General features: G+C 50.5%; 1 protein-coding gene across 4 annotated transcripts in view; it reads right to left on the minus strand.

Annotated features, from left to right (window-relative positions):
* Nucleotides 1–18540, minus strand: part of ACTL8 (actin like 8) — a 93029-nt gene that overhangs the window by 57406 nt on the left and 17083 nt on the right. Inside the window, exon 1 of one of the 4 annotated variants that reach the window (XM_066265157.1) lies at nucleotides 17393–17431. The exons of 2 other annotated variants lie outside the window; for them this stretch is intronic. The gene's annotated coding sequence lies outside the window, so the exon portion shown is untranslated. Of the gene's footprint in view, nucleotides 1–17392; nucleotides 17432–18540 lie in introns of those variants that run through there. One more of the 4 variants, XM_066265160.1, reaches the window with a different exon arrangement.

Here is an 18540-nt window from a genome sequence, read left to right on the forward strand (position 1 = left end):
GCACATCAGCCCTGGGTACTGAGGACAGCTCCATGGAGCCTCCGTCTCAGGCGCTAAAAATAGCTTAGTTGTAATCATGGCTCCAGATGGGCAGAGCATCAGCCCCAGACAGGGGTTGCCGGGTGGATCCTGATCGGGGCACATGCAGTAGTCTGTCGCTCTATCTCCCTTCCTCTCACTTGGAAAAGAAAAAAGAAAGAAAAAAAAAGAAACATCCTGCCTAAAGTGTGCCAGTGAATGTGACAGAGCTCATCTCCCAACAACCAGGACAGGGCTCCACTCAGTCCCATCTGAAAGGGAAGTCTAGAGGCTGGGTTACTATCTGTCAGGGGCAGATGTGTCTGAGGTGAAAATTAGATTTTTCTGCTGACACCAGTTTTGCCAGCTTTGTTCCAGCTCTTTGCAGGGAGAAGGGAGGGAATAAAGCTCCGCAGGGACAAGGAGCAAGCCTCCAAAGCCCCTGCACTCCGCCACCCCCGCCCGCCCACGGCCATGCTCAATGCTGTCTAGGGACACAGAGGAAGACAAGGCTGGAGGGGAAAGGAGTGGGGCGGCAGCTCAGGACAGGTCAGCAGGCTGCCCCTGACTGCACAGCTGAGGATTCAGTAACACAGATGGGTGGACAACGGCGGCCAGACCTGGGTTCAAATCCCGTCTCTGCTATTAGCTGTGTGACCTTGGCCAAGTCACTAACCTCTCTGTGCCCCATCCCTTCCTCTGTGCAGTAGGAATGACAGCAGCACTGTGGGGTAGGATCACTCTGCAGGTTAAAGAAGGTCACAATGACACACTTACATGACTCAACCCTTTTCATCTCAAAGCGCACATAAATTAATAGACCGAGGTTTCTGGCTCGGAGGGAGGCCGTGGAAACTCTGGCTGGGTCTGGAGGGCTTGGTGGTCTTGAATAGGAGGGGCGGGTGGGAATGGTACTCGGAGTGAGGCTCGTCGCTTGGGCAAAGTCACGGAGGCTGGGACGTGTCTGCTGGATTGTGTGGAGGTGGAGACCAGCTGGTGCTTCTCTGGTAGGGAGCCGGGAGTACAGCCAGAACCAAGGGCTGAAGGTGTCACTGAACACCCGGTGGAGGAAGGTGACTGTGTCTGGCAGGGCAGAGCAGTGCTGGGTGGAAGCCGAGTTTGCTGAGTAATGGAATGCACTGCTTTGGTGGAGCACCTACTATGCGCCTGACATTGTACTAAGCCAGCGATTTCCAGCTAGTGTGCCACAAGAAATTTTTTTTTCCTTTTTTTTTTTCTTTTCTTTTCTTTTCTTTTTTTGTATTTTTCTGAAGCTAGAAACTGGGAGAGACAGTCAGAGAGACTCCCGCATGCACCCAACCGGGATCCACCCGGCACGCCCACCAGGGGCAACGCTCCGCCCCTCTGGGGCGTCGCTCTGTTGCGACCAGAGCCACTCTAGCGCCTGGGGTAGAGGCCAAGGAGCCATCCCCAGTGCCCAGGCCATCTTTGCTCCAATGGAGCCTCGGCTGCGGGAGGGGAAGAGAGAGACAGAGAGGAAGGAGAGGGGGAGGGGTGGAGAAGCAGATGGGCACTTCTCCTGTGTGCCCTGGCCGGGAATTGAACCTGGGACTTCTGCACGTCAGGCCGACGCTCTACCACTGAGCCAACCAGCCAAGGTCCCACAAGAATTTTTAAACTGTGTGGTACCTGACTGTTTAAGTCAGGGGCGCTGACCTCTTTGCCCCTAGATTGTCAGATTAAAAAAAAAAAAAAAGACCACAGCCAATACAACAGTAGCCGTTTGCTGTGAATGAATCCAAATTATACTATTTTTTTTGTTGATTGGCAAAAACTTTATTTCTAGTGCCACAGAATTTTAGTATTATACTCTGAACTCAGCTCCTTCATTTGCTCAGTGGAATTTGGGCCTGTTCTCTATCATTCCAGATGGTGACATCATCGTCCCTTAGCATCCTGAAGGTCCAGGACGCAGCTCACGCACCTCGGACATCCTTTTAGGGGACATTAGGTGTTTCTAGCACCTCAGTACCCATCCCCTCTTCCTCTGATACCAGCACTCCCAAATTCCTTTCCTTTCCAGGACCGATGCCACCCTCCCACACTCAGTTTCAGCAGGACTATGGACCACGACGCCCTAAACCTTGCCAAGCCAGGGCTGGTCACATGGCCAAAGCCCCATCGATTACATCCCGTCTCTTCCGGGACATGGAATTCCATCCTGCAAGATCCTTTAAAGCCGGCTGGGGTTACCCATCCTGGTGGGGTCCCAAAGGGCTTTGGATTCCCAGACTTTTCAAGGCCATTCAGCTAGACCTCAGATTCCATGAACTTCCTTCTGATCCATTCCTTTCCTATAGAAACTGGCCACAGCTTGTGGGGGCTCAGCTCCATCCTCTGCAAACTGGGGTTGCTGACCGCCCTACCAGGACAGGCTGATGGGAGAATTTAAGGCCCTACCGCATGCGAGGTGATAGGGATGGTGCTGGGCGAGCCGGCATTGTCCCAGGCTGTGATTTTTACTTCTGCAGTGGCTCTCCTACAACAAACATCAGCTGGGGTAGAGACAACAAGAGGTCCTCCCCAACGAGACTTATGAGCAGAAGAGATGCAAGACACAGAGCGAGCACGCGTCCCAGGGGCAAGAGACCTGCACTCGAACCAGGCCCTCCACTCCCACTCTGCACCATTCTGGGGAACACACGACTTTTCTGCCCAATCAACTTAGGGCCCAGCACCCCTCCCAGCTCCAGGGGCTGCCGGGAGGCTCCAAACTGGACCAGGAATGGGAACACAACTATGGGGGCTGGGGGTAGACGGTGAACCAACACGTCCCACCCACGAGCCATTATTGTATTTGCAGAACCACTACAAAGTCAAACAGCCAAAGTTCAAGGGTGACGCTTCCAAAACACGCGCTGAGCACCAGCTCGCTCCTGAAGCCTCAATTACAAGGGCAGGCATCTTACATTTCGGTCACAACATCATCCTAAAGCCGAGGGCTTTGCAGGGGAAATTATAGTCATTACCCGTGGGAGCGCTGGCTGCATGAACTTCAGCTGATCTAAAACCTGGGACGAGATTTAATTCCCTGGGAGCTGGGTGTTGGGGGCAGGGAGAGTGATCCAGGAGGAACCTCCCTTTCCCATCAGGGTCCCCGGGAAATGACACCAAGGGCATTTAATGAACTCACCACTCTGTCAAGGCAAGAGGCAAAGAAGGAGCCCGATGATGGGACCAGCGAACCCTGCCCTCCCTGTGCCCACTAGCAGGCACAGGCTGTCCTCAGGGGCCTTACTCTCCGGGCAGTAGACACGATCAGGAACACGGGGACAAACAAGACAGTCATCGCTGCCCGTGTAACCGGTCCGGGGCTCAGGGAAGACACCTCTGAAGAAGAGAAACTTAAGGTGCGACTTCCAGGGTGGTGAGGAGCCAGCCGTGGAGAGGGGCACAGGCATGTTACCCCATTTCCCTGGGCCTCACTTCCTTCATCTGTCAAATGGGCATAATTATCATGCCTACTTGGTGGGATTACAATTAAGCCCTCACTCAACGTCAATAGCTCCTGCAACTTTAAGCGGAACAATATTTAACAATACCCATTCTACCATAGGCTAACTGAGATAAACAAGAATTAAGTTCCCATGACATCTCGTCAATGTTACAACAAAATGACATTGACTGAAGTGACATTATTCAAGGACCTGCTGTATGTGCAGGTCTGACACGTTAATACACACACAGCCCTCCGGCAGAGGCAAGGAGGAGCCCTGCTGCCTTATGAAGGAACCCTGACAGTGGGTGAATCCCTCCTGCACCCACAGCAGTCCTAGTCACTGGGAGACAGTGAGCTAAGGTGGATAAGGCCCAGCCCCCAGGCACCAGGATGGAGGAGGGCTACCCACCCCTCTGTCTGTTTCTCATGTTGGAAGCGTCCAGTGCCTCCAGCTAGACCATCTCTCACCGACTCTGGACCCAAGTAACACCCCTCCCACCTCCCCTCAGGCTGAGCCTGCCACTGGTGCACAGTGGCCCAGTTCCTGAATCTGAGTCTCAGCCATGATCCCCCAGGTCGCTAGTGACAATATCCCCAATACAGCCCCTGGTGACCCATGCTGTAGTTCTTTTCTTTTCTCTTCTTTTCTCTTCCCTTTTTCTCTTTCTTTCTTCCTTTCTTTCTTTCTTTCTTTTAGGTGAGAGAAAGGGAGATAGTGAGGCAGACACCTTCATGCACCTCAACTGGGTCCACCTAGCAAACCCATCTTGGGCCAATGGTCAAGTACCAAGCTATTTTTAGTGCCTGAGGCTGTCACTCTCTGAGAGAGCCAATCTCAGTGCCCAGGGCCATGCTCAAACCAATCAAGTCACTGGCTGCAGGAGGGAAAGAGGGAGAGCAGTAGTAGGGGAGAAGAGGGGAAGAGGGAGTGGAGGAGAAGCAGATGGCTTCTCCTGTGTGCCCTGACCAGGAATCAACCCCAGGACATCCATACGCTGGGCCAATGCTCTATCCACTGAGCCACCATCCAAGGTTTCATGCTGTGATTCTGAGGACAGCCAGGATCCATCTGATGCTTGGGAACCACAAGCAAACCCATCTGCTCATCACACTCCAACATGAGCTTCCTGAGGACCAAAGACACCTCCCCTCAGCCCTGTCCCCAGGGCCTGGCACACAGTAGGTGCTCAACAGAACAGACAGAGAACCATTACCAGATCAAACCCATCCCCCCCCATTGTGCTGCCACCAAGCAAGACACAAGGGGTGACCTGCTCTGTGCCTGGCCCACCAGGGGTAAATGACCAGTAAAAGAGGAACCAGAAACCTAGGCACAGAAATGCCTGCTTCTCAGCCTCAGCCCCTCACCCTGAGAATAGCAGCACTGACTCCATCTTCCCTAAGGTTTGGAGAATTCAAAGCTGGCTCAGAGGATTGTGGTCCTTAGAGGTGAAGGCCCCTCAGAGACCTTCCAGTCCAGCCCCTCACATCTGAGAAGGGATCTTTCTGTCCCACCTGAACAATGGCCCCTGCTTGAATAATCCCAGTGGTGGGATGCTTACCACCTCACTGGGAAACCCATCGCACTACGAGGCACACTGACTTACGGCTAGGAGGTGTTCATTTTGGAAGCCCATCCTGCCCTGTGGCCCCCACCAAACAAGGCTGCTCCTTGTGTCATGTGACTTGAGGGAAGTGACAGGAAACCTGCTAGGGCAGGAAAGAATGACCCCAGGCAGCAGGCTCCGTGGACACTGACCCCAGCCCAAGCCTCAGCATCACCATTCTACCACGGACAAGGGACCCCTCCGAGCTTCAGCTTCCTCATCTGCAGAGTGGGGGAAACGACAGCAGGGCCATTATTCTGAGGTGGTCATAAAGCCCGAATAGAAAGTTGGACGGGTGGGACCTCAGAAGCTGAATTCCACTGATTCCTCCGAAGAGCTGTTGTTAACGACTTAGCTACCAACTTCAATCACTGACTCTGAAAATCCAAAATTCCCGGGAGACTCTGATGCTCAGGCGCTCGCTCTCTCTCTCTCTCTCTCTCTCTCTCTCTCATTGTATGTATTTAAGCTCATACTATTTAATAAACTTTAAAAATCGTCAAAAAAAATGGCTTACTGGGTGCCCAACACTTGCTAAGCACCCGAATTTCACAACCAGAATGGAGAGTAGGAAGTAGGCAGGCAGGACACAAATAAATGATCACTCCCTAGAAGGGACCAGAGCTCAATGGCCCTGGTGGGTACAGCTCATGCCCCCAACGCCACAGAGGATGTCTCCATATGGAGGCTTCCCCCAGGTAGATTCTAACATTTGGTGCCCATCTGGCCCCCACCGCCTGGACACTAAACACAGGGGCCCAAAGTGAGGCCATCTCAGGCGCCATCAGGGGCACGGACAGGTCAGGTGGCAAGCTGGAAGAGGAGAGGCTGCCAGGCCTATTAACACATCAGCTTCTGCATGAATCCCCCCAGGGAGGCAGGCTGGCAGGATTGGAGGAATAAGGGCCTCCAGGCAAGTCAAAAAGTTTTAAAGAAATATTCAGCTATTAAAACCCAGGCTCTCGGATCACATGGGGCCTGTATACCAAGTGGGGCTGGTGGAGTGTCAGCAGCATGTGGCTGAGACAGGGAGGGGGAGGCCGGAACAAACACTGACGTCAGGATGAGGACCTCTGCAGAGGGGCCGCAGGAGGCTGGGCCACTGTAGGCGTCACCGCAATGCCCGGCCCCGCCAGGGGGATCCAGGCTGGAGCCTGCCTGTCAGTCTATAACATCTCTGCCCAGGGCAACGCGCATTGGAAACAGGGAAAAGAGCCCTCAGAAAGGAAAACAACTCCATTTCCAGGCTAAACTGACTTCGCACCAGATGCCTGGCTCTGCCCCAGAATCTCATTCATCCAACCTTTGCTGAGAGCCGGCCGTGTACCGGGCACTGAGCTGGAGGACTTCTCCACATTGGCACTACTGACATTCAGGGCTGGATAGCTCTTTGTTGTATGGGCCATCCCGTGCCCTATAGCTTCCCTGGCCTCTACCTACTACACGCCAGTAGCAGTCCCTGCCCCTACCCCAGTTGCAACAACCACAAGTCCCCTGGGACACAAAATTGCCCCTGTTAAAAATTATTGGGAGGGTGCCCTGGCCGGTTGGCTCAGTGGTAGAGCATCGGCCTGGTATGTGAAAGTTCCAGGTTCAATTCCTGGCCAGGGCACACAGGAGAAGCGCCCATCTGCTTCTCCATCCCTCCCCCTCTCACCTCTCTCCCTCTCTCTCTCTCTCTCTCTCTCTCTCTCTCTCTCTCTCTCTCTCTCTCTCTCCTCCTTCTCCTCCCCTCCTGTAGCCATGGCTCAATTAGAGTGAGTTGGTCCCAGGCGCTGAGGATGGCTCCTTAGCTTCTGCCTCAGGCGCTAAAAAATGGATCCTGATACAAGGGAGCAAGGGCCCCAGATGGACAGAGCATCGCCCCCTAGTGGGCATGCTGGGTGGATCCCATTTGGGAGGCATGAGGGAGTCTGTCTCTGCATTCCCTCCTCTCATTAAAATAAAAAATAATCATAATAAACCATTGGGCTGGTGAAATTAGAGCAACGGAAGAACAAGCCCGAACTTGCCGCTCCCCTGCCTCGAACCCTCCCTGACACCCAAGTTCCGTAGCCTGTCATTCAAGGCCACGGGACTTGTCTAAGGTGACTGTCAGTGCGCCAGGCATGGAGCCCAGAGTCCAAGGCCACCTTGAGGGTCCACTCCTCGGAGGACAACCACAAGGTGTGGAAAAGCACTGGGCAGCAGGCAGCCATGGACAGTTGTGTCCTGTCTTTTCTGGATCCAGAGATGTCTCTGGGCAGGGTGCTGAGATCCTGTCCCATCCCTCTAGATACACAATGGCTGGTGCCAGGGGGTAACTGGGACACCCTGGCTTCAACATCTAATAATAACACTGTGTTGGGTATCACCTGCCATGTGTCACCTCAATGCCATCCCATGCCACAAGCACCTCAGGCATTATCCCTTTTGGTCCTGTCAACAATCCTATGGATGCAAGTGAACATTCCAATTTCACAGATTCAGAAAGAGAGCTAAGTCACACGCCCTGCATCACTAGGCCCAGCGGCCACCTGTATCTGGGGAAATGCAAGTTGGTGTCCACACTCCCACTGACACAAGGCCATGCAATCCTTCTATAGCCCATACCGAGACCCATCCCTTCTATGAAAAACAGACCCACAAAACTCCTGGGATTCCTTAGCACCTTTTAGACAACGTTAAAGCCCCTTAGCCAGGCCTCCACCAAGGAACCTGATCAAAGTATCTGCCCAAGAGATATGAAAATATGGCACACAAAAAGGCTTATTCATTTGAAATATCACAGCAAATTATTCGTAATGGCCCCAAATTGGAGATACCGACATGAAAATGGATGAACAAGCTGTGATCTAGACACACAATGTGAATCACTTTGCTGCCAATCAGGAGGAAGAAACCACACAGTGATGTGAAGGTAAAGTTTCACAAAGCCTGACCAGGCAGTGCCACAGTGAATAGAGTGTTGGACTGGGACACAGAGGACCCAGGTTCGAAACCCCGAAGTTGCCGGCTTGAGTGCAGGCTCATCCAGCTTGAGCATGGAGTCGCTGGCTTGAGTCCAAGAACACTAACTTGAGCAAGGGGTCACTAGCTCTGCTGTAGCCCACCCCACCCGACCTCGGTCTAGGCACATATGAGAAAGCAATCAACGAACAACTAAGGTGCCGCAGTGAAGAATTAATGCTTCTCATCTCTCTCCCTTCCTGTCTGTCTGTCCCTATCTGTCCCTCTCTCTGACACTATGTCTCTATCAAAAAATAAATAAAAAAAGTATTAACTATAACAGGAGATTGCATTAACAAGGGTCTGGATGGAAAGAAGTAAAGAACTCTAGAGCTGTGTTTTTCTTTTCTTTTTTTAAGTGAGAAGATGAGAGACAGAAAGACAGACAACAGACTCCTACATGTGCCCTGACCAGGATCCACCCAGCAACCCCTTTCTAGGGTCAATGCTCAGACCAACCGAGCTATCAGCAGTGCCTGGGGCCACACTTGAACCAATTGAGCCACTGGCTGTGGGAGGGGAAGAGGGAAAGAAGAGGGAAAGGGAAGGTGGGGGGAGAAGATGGTTGCTTCTCATGTGTGCCCTGACTGGGGATCAAAGCCAGGATGTCCACACACCAGGCCAATGCTCTGCCACTGAGCCAACCAGCCAAGGTCTAGAGCAGTGTTTTTCAACTGTTGGTCCACAGACCAGTCCACCAGAAATGTTGTGTCTCTCTGCAAAAGAATTAACCACCCTGATATTGTATGAAGATTACGACCCAATGATCCTAGTCAAATTTGCTTATTCTTGCCCTGGCCGGTTGGCTCAGCAGTAGAGCGTCGGCCTGGCGTGCGGGGGACCCGGGTTCGATTCCCAGCCAGGGCACATAGGAGAAGCGCCCATTTGCTTCTCCATCCCCCCCTCCTTCCTCTCTGTCTCTCTCTTCCCCTCCCGCAGCCAAGGCTCCATTGGAGCAAAGATGGCCCGGGCGCTGGGGATGGCTCCTTGGCCTCTGCCCCAGGCGCTGGAGTGGCTCTGGTCCCGGCAGAGCGACGCCCCAGAGGGGCAGAGCATCGCGCCCTGGTGGGCAGAGCGTCGCCCCTGGTGGGCGTGCCGGGTGGATCCCGGTAGGGCGCATGCGGGAGTCTGTCTGACTGTCTCTCCCCGTTTCCAGCTTCTGAAAAAATACAAAAAAAAAAAAAAATTTGCTTATTCTCAGGGGCTTTTCTGCCCTAGTGGTCCCTGAAATCATTCTCCTATTTTCGCCAGTCCCCAAGTATAAAAGGATTAAAAACCACTGATCTAGAGAATAGTATCAAGGACAAATCCCCCTAGCGCTGACATAGAACCCATGAAAACGAGGTGCCCTATATAGGCTGAACAGAGTCCCAAGCAAGTACCTCCTTGGACCCCAGGCTAGGAGAATGCCCAAGAAAGAGCCTCCCACCACACAAGGCTGGGGTAGACTCCCTAGGGAAGTAACACACACACACACACACACACACACACACACACACTTTCCAGGGCTGACGTCCAGACCTTGTTGAAGGCACGGCTAGGGCGCACTGCAAGTCAAAATGTGGGTCTACTGCCACACCAGTGAACCTGCTAGAAATCCTCGTGGAACTTACCGGAAATCTGCCCCGGGGGATGCCACAAAAGCTACTCACAGTTGTCTCACCAGACACACCCCACTATAAAACTGCCTGAAAGCAGCTGCTGGAGAAGCTGCTGGCTGCTGGCCGCTGTGCGCTGACCACTGGAGAGTGCATAAGCCGAGACCTGGGCAGACTGCACGTGCTGCAAGAGCCGCCTGGGAACAGGAAGTAGGACCTTCCCCGCCGTGTGGACTCCACAGCGCCCTCTACTGAGGAAGCTCAGCTTGGGAGCTGGCCTGGGGGAAAAATTTAAAGGGCCCAGACCCATTTTCACACAGCAGGCAAGAAGGGTGAATTTGGAACTGACAGGGAATCATCAATAGCCAGCCACTCCATCCCTGTGATGACCCAGCTTCCCCATTAGCCCATATCACATCATGGAACTCCTGTACAACAGCAAAATTCTGTAGTTCACCTAAAAAGCCATAGCTGTTGTTCATACAAAAGAAGATCTCACCCTTTCCATTAGTGAAATGAACAGCCCCATAGTTGGGTCCAAATTTCAGACAATCAATCAAGTAAGCTGTGGCAGCCACCTCCAGCTACACACGCTAAATAACCCAATCCAGAATGTCTCCTAAATGCGTCCAATAGCCATGAATCCAGCCCAATCTGGGGTCATTTCCTGCCCTCTTCGGTCTAAAACCCTTAGCACCCATTCCCACACATGCCCACCACGCTGACATACATTAGCAAAGTCTTGCAATCAGGGGTCGTCAAACTTTTTATAAAAACCGCCCACTTTTGCAGTGCTGGTCAACCTGGTCCCTACCGCCCACTAGTAGGCGGTCCAGCTTTCACGGTGGGCCAATCGCAACGCTATTTGGTTGCTCTGCTACGCCCACTATGAAAGCTGAAACACCCACTAGTGGGCAGTAGAGACTAGGCTGACCAGCACTGCAAAAGTGGGCGGTTTTTATAAAAAGTTTGACGAGCCCCGCTAGGTCATGGTGTGTCCCTGTCACCATGGAACATGCTGAGACTTGACCCTAGTTAGAGTATAGTGATGACAAGTGGTAGCCGCAGTGAGTCTTGAGAAGAATGGGCCTCCCCTTTCAGGGTCCCCGCTCCTGCCACGGTTATCACGGGGGTTTTTTAACAGAAGGAATAGTCTCCTCAGACACTGGATGGCACACTACCAACACCGCCAAAGGAGGCTCAGAGCCACCTGGGGTTTAAGAGTGTCATTTCATCCAGGTCCAACAGATGTCCCCATTCCACATTTCAGGACTCCTTTCTTTCCCAATTAATGCCCTAATTTTCACATGAGAAATCTGTCAAGAAGTAAATTCAATTGTGGTTATAATTCAGCCACGAGCACGATAAAAACAAAATTAAATTTTGTTTGTATTTAAGCACTACCAGCCCTGCGGTGATAAGAAATGCCGCCTTGAAGGGCTGTCGTGGAAGCCCCCGGGTTCTCAGGCCGTGACTTGAGCTAAGAATGAGGGAACCTGCGCTGGTTGCTTTCTCTCGGTAAATGCTAAGAGCCCTTGAAAAAACTCAACCCAACCCACAGTCCTCATCTGCCGTCATTGCTGCCCTAATGGTCAAGTGCAGCCTCGCTCCAGCTCCCAAGGGATGTGCCTCAATAGCACTTCATCTCAATCAAACACAGGTGACAGTTCGATTAATCGTTAGGCCACTACAGGTGTTAGGTTACCAGCATCTCATTTCCCATTGACGAGGAGCTCAGCACCACACTCCAGCCCCAAAGCGCGAGAAAACCAGTCTGCAAATCCTATCATTGCAGGCCCACCTCCTGACACCAATTCAGGATTGATTAGGGTCCCTTCAAGGAAAAGAAATCCACCCTGGCCAGGTAGCTCAGTTAGTTAGAGTATCTTCCTGATACACCAAGGTTGTAGGTTCAATTCCCGGTCAGAGCACGGACGAGAATCAACCAATGAATGCATAAATAAGTGGAACAACAAATTGATGTTTCTCTCTCTCCCTTCCTCTTCTCTCTCTCTCTCTAAAATCCATCGTGTTTTTTTTTTTTAATTTTAAAGAAGGAAAAAGAAACCACACAGTAATTTTAACAGAGAAAGATTCCTATGAAGAATTATGAATTTATAATAGGGGATTGGCTAATAAGAGCACAGAGAACTGTAACTAACATGAAAGCAGACATAAGAAGCAGCCACAACCACAGAGCCCAGAGACAGCCCCTAAAAATGCCCCTCCCCCAAGGCTAAGACAGTTCCAGGGAAGAGCCTCTGAGGCAGGGGTCAGGAACCTATGGCTCGCGAGCCCGATGTGGCTCTTTTGATGTCTGCATCTGGCTCGCAGACACATCTTTAATAAAAAATAATAACATTAAAAATATAAAACATTCTCATGTATTACAATCCACTCATTTCCTACCGCTCATGTTCATGGTTGCGGGTGGCTGGAGCCAATCACAGCTGTCCTCCCGGACAACACCGAATTTTTATTGGATAATGCCTAACGTACACGGGTCGTTGTATGGTTCTCACGGAATTACATTTTAAAATATGTCGCGTTCATGGCTCTCTCAGCCAAAAAAGGTTCCTGACCCCTGCTCTGAGGGGTTTGGTAGGACCCCTGAAGGATGAGTCCCCCAGAGCTGAAATAAAGACCCCAAGAGCTCCAGGGAGGAGGTAGAGATCCCAAGGAACAATGTCCCTCATTCAAGGACTAAGAGAGAACCCCAGACCCCATGGCTGACATAGCTCCCCCAAGAAAAAGTCTCCTCGAGCTCAGATGGAGCCCCCCAAGGAGGGGTCCCCTCCCAGGCAGAAGTATAACCCCCAAGGAAAAGCCCCTCCCCCGCCCTGGGCTGATATAGAGCATAGAATCCCCCAAAAGAGAACTCCTACCAGGATGAGATAGACAACATCCCAAGGAGGGGCTCCCACCCAGGGCCCCTGGTTAAGAGACCCCTTCTAAAGCTCACATAAATTCCCCAAGAAAAAGCCCCTTTGCTGAGGGAAAGACACACCACCACCACCACCACCACCCCCGCCCCGCCCCGCCTTGAGGGCTGACGTCCAGACCTTGTTGAAAGCACGGCCGGGGCACACGGCATGGCAAAATGTGGGTCTGCTGACATACCAATAGAACCTGCTAAAAATCCTCGTGGAACTTACCGGAAATCTGCCCTGGAGGATGCCACAAAAGCTGCTCACAGGCGTATCACTAGACACACTCCACTACAAAACTGCCTGAAAGCAGCTGCTGGAGAAACTGCTGGCCGCTGGGTGCTCCTGACCACTGGATAGTGCAGAAGCCGGGACCTGGGCAGACTGCACGTGCTGCAGGAGCAGCCTGGGAACAGGAAGTAGGACCTTCCCCCGCCGTGTGGATGCCACAGTGCCCTCTACTGAGGAAGCTCAGCTTGGGAGCTGGCCTGGGGGAAAAATTTAAAGGGCCCAGATCCATTTTCACACAGCAGGCAAGAAGGGTGAATTTGGAGCTGGGGTGATGGAAATATTCTCTATTGTGATTGGGCTGGTGGTAACACAGGTATATACATTCGTGAAAATCCTTCAAATGGAACATTTAAGATCTGTGTATTTGATTGTAGATTAATTCTATCTCAATTTTTAAGTGTAGGCACATAAGTTTTGGCTTTAAATCCAGTCACTATGTACAGGGGGTCCTCGGGTTACAACACAGTTCTGTTCCCATGAGTAACACAACCTGAATTTTGGTGTAAGTCGAAACACACCCTAGCCTAATGCAAATGGAACACTGCACTTTGAACAATCCAAAATGGCATAGGTAAGCACACTGGGGGACACCAACTCCCTCACTCAAAACCACGTTACTTCTATCATATTCTTCCGCGGCACAGAGCCAGACTACCACGTTACTGTGTATTCTTCCGCCACACAGGACCAAACTGGTTCACCCATGTAGTTCATAAGTACCGTGCTAACGTCGTAAGCCAAAACACACACGTCTCCACTTTTTGTTTTTATGGAAGTGAGCATCATATACTCAAAATGTCCTCTGTCAAGACTGTCGTAACCCGAGAACCCCTTGTACTGCCTGCACACAGTAAGTAAATAAATATTTTTGAGTAAAATAAATGTATGCATGAATCACACCTTCTCTTTTGCTTTCCTCACATTGAACTTATGACAGTTCCTGAAAATCACTCAGCCATTGGCCTGCTAGTCTGGACTCCCATAACCCTCTGCTCCTATTATTCAGTCACTGCTCTTATCACAGGGATAGTAGCCTCAGGCAAAAAGTATCTGGTCCTACCAGAGTGACCAGCATATCTTGAGTGCTCTGTGCTTGACACTGTTTTCAAAACTCTGATATACATAACAACCTATGCAGTAGTTACTTCTATCATCCCCATTCTACAGACGAGTCTACTGAGGTGCAGCTTGTCACAGTGTCCATTTAGACTCTGGAGTCAGATTGTCCGAGGTTCAAATCCCAGCTCTTCCACTTGCCAACTGTGGGTCTTGGGCAAGACCACTGATCACTCTGAACCTTGCTCTACTCATTTCTAACATGAAGATAATATTTTCCCCTTGGGTTGCCATGAGGGACAAGTGAGCTTATTATCCACATGGAATGTTTAGCACAGCGTCCATCTCAGAGCAAGTTCTCGGCATCCGTAAACAATAGACTTAATCAATACTAAGACATACGCATTTTAACATCCCTGACATCAGAATGTGTCTTCCAATCACTGGCATCTCACAATCTCCTTGGACAGTGGCACGTGTGACACGGTCGTCACTGCCTATACATGAGCAAACTTGGTCAAAACTGTTCATATTATTGTCACTTCCATGCCTAAGCAAGTATCAAATAGCTCTTTTGATAAGAATAAAAATATGATGAGCTAAGACAGCACCTTGTCATACTTTAGTTAGCAGCCGCTTTTCTTTCTTAGCGGTACATAGATTAATGGTGTGTCTTACAGTTGATGGTTTCTTAGATTTGATAAAATACACTACAATGTTATCATCACAAGTCTGTCTTCCCTACTGCAGATAATTGGATTATTGTACCCTGTCCTTCCTACCTCCCGGTCAGAGAGTTAGACATTCATGCCTTTCCCATATGACTTGGAAATGCCTCCCATTAGCATAGGTGAAGAAAATTTCCTCGCCCCACCAAATTTAGGCTTGGCCATGTAACTTGCCTTGGAATGCAAGGAGCAGGACAGTGTACCAGTTCCAAGATGAAGGTTTAAGAGATATATGCTTCTGTCCAGTTATGGAAACAGGGCCCAAGTAGCCACTGGTGCAAGGAGAATAGAGACAAGTGAAGCCTACCTGGACCTGCTGCACAGCCTCTCCAGCTGACCCACAGTGAGCAAGAGGAAAAAATGCTTCAAGTCATAGGCCACTGGGAGGTATTTGTTACTCAGCATTAACATAATAGCAATAGCTAATACACTTGCCAAACTATGAGTGCTTTGAAGGCAAGGCCCCTATCACTAACCTCTGTATCTTCAGTATCTAGATCAGTGGTAGTCAACCTGGTCCCTACCGCCTACTAGTGGGTGTTCCAGCTTTCATGGTGGGCAGTAGCTGAGCAACCAAAGTATAAATAAAAAAATAGATTTAACTATAGTAAGTTGTTTTATAAAGATTTATTCTGCCAAACTTAGCGAAAATCCGACATAAAGTGCTTGGTAAGTAATTATTATCATATGTTTTAACTTGCTGTAACTCTGCTTTATAAATTTTATAAAGTAAAGTTACTTCCCTACTTTATAAATCACCATTACTGTGGAACCGGTGGGTGGTTAGAAAATTTTACTACTAGCAGAGATACAAAAGTGGGCGGTAGGTATAAAAAGGTTGACTACCCCTGGTCTAGATTAATACCTGGACGTAATGGGTTTAGAGGGCACTCAGAGAGGTACTCTGACATGGAAAAAGGCAAGCTTTGAAATCAGACAGACTTGCATTCAAATCTCAGCTCTGCCACTTAAAAGTTGGGTGACCTTGGGTGAGTCACCTCAGGTTCCCAAATCTTGATTTCCTCATCTGTAAAATGGGGACCCCTGTATCACAGGAGTGACGAGAAGTGAAGTGGACAATGTGTGGGGACCTCACTCAGTATCTTGCATTAGTAGGCACTCCAGACACACACCAGTCCTCCCTTCCCTGGCAGATGTGTGTGATTGTGTACGTGACTGAGACCCCTGTAACCCATTTCTGTACACCAGAACCAGCCAGAAAAATCTCTTCCAGATGTTCCTGGCACATGGCAGGAAGGATCTGGCAGGGAGGGTACATCCCTGGCACAGAAATCTGGCAGGATTCAGGAATGGTGATTGCCAAGTTGCTCCCAGAAGCTCAGCCCCCCAGGAATCCCCTTCACCAATTCTATTTTCAACCCACCTGGCATCCAGGTTCCTGATCTAGTGCCAGGCCCATACTTGGCAGCCTGTGTGTTTCCCCAGAATTTTCTGCCCCAGTTATTCCCTGTGAAAATTTAGGGGCGAAGAAGCCAGGGATGAGAGGGCTGCCCATCTGGTCCAGGCAGGGGATCTACCAGCCAGATGGGCCCGCCTGCCCGAGAGCCCCTGGACCACAATGTCCCAGAATACCCACTACACACCCCATTCTGGGGCAGAGTTTTCAGCAAGGAGGCCTGGATTCCAGCCCTGACTCTGCCCTGGCCTGCTGTGTGACCTGAGGCAGGTCCCTTAACCTCTCTGTTCCTCCATTTCTCTTGTCTCTACATGAATGATATTTAGGAAGTCTCCCTGGTTTATATCACAGACACATCTGAGAACCTGGTAGCAGCCACAGACAGCCCCCCAAGAACAATGCATCGAATTTCAGCAGTCCAGGCCCTTGGAGCAGATGACCCCACAGGAGCTGTCTAGTGGCCCAGAGCCCTGTGCTGCCTGGAATGTTGGGGCTGGAGGTCCAGGGGCTTATCTCCTGCTCTGCCCTCTCTAATCCTTCTGTAACCAAAGAGCCCCCCTCATAACAAAAGGAACAGACTCTAGTGGGCCTTCTCTAGAGCTTCTCTCTCTGGCCTCAGCAATGCCCCGCTTTCTAGCCTCCTCGGTCCCCACTCATTAATTATCTCTTTGTTGCCATGGTTTTTCAAATCTTTCACAGAGTGCAGACCCAGAAACAAGAAGCAGATCAGACAATCAGCCAATCTGGGGCTGAAGGGTCTTTAGAGGCGACCTACATGCATACATGTGCACACACATGAACACACAGCTGCACATGTGCATGTACACACACACATATACACACACATACACATGTACACATGCATACAAACACACACACACACACACACGTACATACCAGTCCTGTTCCTCAGCCCTTCACCCCCCTTGCACACCATGGCTGCTTCCTGTCCCAGAGGTCTAGTGACTGTCACCACCATCCTCACATCTTCTGCCTCCTCACTGACCCTGCCACTTCCTTTCTGGGTAAACCTTTGGTGCCCACCGAGGTCAGGAAGGCTGAAGGAACACAAATAGTTAAAACTGGGCAGCTGGGAAGCACAGGATGCTCGCTGTCACTGCGTGACCCTGAAGGTTGCCAACAATATTGTTATGTTGTCACCATTTTGTTACATTTCTGCAGCCTTCTACATACTTGTGTACTGTGCAGAGTGCTTTTGTGAATTTCATCCTCACAGCAAATCTGCAAGCTAGATATTATTAGCCCCACCTGTTATTTACCCACTACTGTGTGCCAAATTACCTCCAAATTTAGCAACTGGAAACTATCTTTATCATTTCATTCAGCTTTGGAGGGTCGGGAATCTGGGAGTGGCTTAGCCCATGGCTCTGGGCCTCCCAGGAGGTTGCGGAGGGCTGTGGTCTCATCTCAAGAACCGGCTGGAGCTGGTGAATCCACATCCAAGTTCATCCATGTGGCTCATCTATGTGGTGTCAGTTGCTCACTGGCTGTTGGACAGAAACCTCAGTTCCTGAGACATGGGACTCACCATAGGCTGCCTGAGTGGCCTCGGGACACGGCAGCTGGCTTCCCTTAGAGCGAGTGATAGAGAGAGAGAGAGAGAGAGAGAGAGAAAGAGAGAGAGAGGGAGAGCCCAAGACAGAAGACACAACATCCTTTATAACCTAGCCCTCCTAAGCTCGGAAGTGAATACCGCCCCTCCTGCCCTCTGCCATATTCTATCGATCACACAGACCAAACCCAGAACAAGGTGGGTTCTGATGACGTGTGTAAATGCCAGGAGCCCATCTTGGAAACTGGCTATCCCACCTCCTTTTACAGATGACTAAACTGAAACTCAGAGAGATGAAGTGACTTGCCCAAGGTCATACAACCAGCAAGGGATGGAGTAGGGATTTCAATGTAAGGCTGTCCAATTCCAACATCTATACCCTTAACTGTATACCTTCTCTATAAGACAGTGATGATGCCGGTGGTAAATGATGAGGGTGAAATAATGATGATGAAGATGATGATAGTTGTGGTGATGATGGTGGTGGCAGTGATGACGATGGTGGAGATGATGGTAAGTAACATGTACTTTGAGCACTTCCTGTGATGCTACGAACTTACATTCATTTCATCCTCACAGGCTTTGCCATTCCAAACGGTGGTCTGTGGACCACCATAGACCAGCAGCACTGGCATCGCCGAAGTACTTGTTATAGACGTGGAGTCTCTCACTCCCCCACCCCAAGGGGTGGGCATGCACAGGTGAGTGTGAAGAGGGCTCAAACTCAGAATCAAGAGATTACACAACCATTTAGAAAGGGGAAGTAACATTCTTGTCCCTACTTTGCAGGTATGAAAATGGGGACTTGGAGAAGTTTCTCAATCAACAAGGGGTTTTGTTGGCTGAGAATAAAGGTCTTGGTCATCTCAGACCCCTC

This window comes from Saccopteryx bilineata, chromosome 3 (assembly GCF_036850765.1).
Source record: "Saccopteryx bilineata isolate mSacBil1 chromosome 3, mSacBil1_pri_phased_curated, whole genome shotgun sequence".
Classification (NCBI taxonomy): domain Eukaryota; kingdom Metazoa; phylum Chordata; class Mammalia; order Chiroptera; family Emballonuridae; genus Saccopteryx; species Saccopteryx bilineata.